The sequence below is a fragment of the Alligator sinensis genome, unplaced genomic scaffold, assembly GCF_000455745.1.
Source record: "Alligator sinensis unplaced genomic scaffold, ASM45574v1 scaffold353_1, whole genome shotgun sequence".
NCBI lineage: Eukaryota > Metazoa > Chordata > Crocodylia > Alligatoridae > Alligator > Alligator sinensis.
The window spans coordinates 1,473,352-1,474,871 of record NW_005842075.1 but is presented as its reverse complement, the minus strand read 5'-3'; the positions used below and the strand labels follow the sequence as shown (position 1 = coordinate 1,474,871).

The window sequence follows — 1,520 nt, the reverse complement described above, 5'->3', positions numbered from 1 at the left end:
CTGCTTTGAATGGTTTTACTTGCTTGTGACATGGGCACTACTTAATTTGGTTGTGACATGCCCCCTTGCCCATGGCACAGCAAGTTACGTCATGTTTACGTACAGACCATTTTCGTTATTATCTTTGTTAGTGTTTGGCAAGTGGGTGTATACAAAAGCAAAAAGCGTGGTTAACTTCATTTTGAGATACTGTAAAATCCAACAACTAAAACACGCAAATATAACAATGGCTATTATGATTAATGGTAAACACAAAATAATCAAAGACTCCGACACTTGAATGAACTTAAACGCAGTAAACTGTTATTCTTGATTTTATGTAATCTTCTCTAATTCGATTTTTTAAGGTAACTGAGAGTGAGGTATCAGATTAATGCCCCCTATATGGAGGGTTTTTAAAATTGTGGTTTATTATACTTGAGTTAAATTGTAGCTCTGAAAACACCGATTTTTCATACCGTCATTAGCGGCCTTTCTTCATTTCTTTGCGAAACACATCAACCTTGTCATGCATCACCATCTGCTTCTCCCCTCAATGATTTGACACCAAACACTTCCTGTCTTTCATCCACCTTCAACATCTCCTCTTTTTTCCTCTCATTTTTCTGTCTACCGCCGACCTTTCTGCGACATCCCCCAAACCTTCAGACTATCAATGCTGTTCTCTCTCAATAATTCAGAGCTTTTCACTCAAAACATTATGACTTGGCTTCACTGCGTAAAGTCTTGAACAGGCTTCAAAACAAAACAAAACAAGTATGTACAAGATCATTAACAGGAAAAGAAAAACCATAAAATGAGTCGTTAGCTATGTCTTTGGCCTAAAATGACAGAAGGTTCAGGACCGAGTTGGAGGTTTCGAAGTTAGCTCTGTTTGCCAAGGAACCTGTTGGTAATAGCAGGAATAAAGCGATGACCCTGCTTGCGACATATGAGAAGGCGGCCATTGTGGCGTCGACCCGGGTGTGCTGTAGGTTGGTGCTCGGTGATTCTTGCGATTGGGCAGTCACAGATTGCCGCTTCGTCACCGCTGGGCCTGTAAGGGGACAAAATAAACGAACAGACAAACAAACAAAGAAAACTAAAAAACAATAAAATTGTCTTGTACATCTACAAGCATAATATTGTAGTGGTTGGAATAGTTTATAGATGCCCCTTTCGAGTAGTTGTTTGTTGGGGCAGGCTGCGGTGTTATCCAGAATGCGCTGCTAGGTATGGGTGCCTCCGGGGCCCAGACCAGTTGGCGGGATCAGTTGAGGTTGGTAGCCTAGTATATGTGCCAGTTGTCATTGTCCCGTATCTTCTAGGACACAGGACCGAGTTGGAGGTTTCGAAGTTAGCTCTGTTTGCCAAGGAACCTGTTGGTAATAGCAGGAATAAAGCGATGACCCTGCTTGCGACATATGAGAAGGCGGCCATTGTGGCGTCGACCCGGGTGTGCTGTAGGTTGGTGCTCGGTGATTCTTGCGATTGGGCAGTCACAGATTGCCGCTTCGTCACCGCTGGGCCTGTAAGGGGAC

General features: G+C 43.3%; 1 long non-coding RNA gene across 1 annotated transcript; it reads left to right on the top strand.

The window, feature by feature from the left end:
• The first annotated feature begins 110 nt into the window (after positions 1–110).
• Positions 111–1,519, top strand: LOC112550303. Its single transcript, XR_003094077.1, has 2 exons — positions 111–855; positions 1,328–1,519. It is a non-coding gene; the product is annotated as an uncharacterized LOC112550303 (long non-coding RNA).
• The last annotated feature ends 1 nt before the right edge of the window (position 1,520 follows it).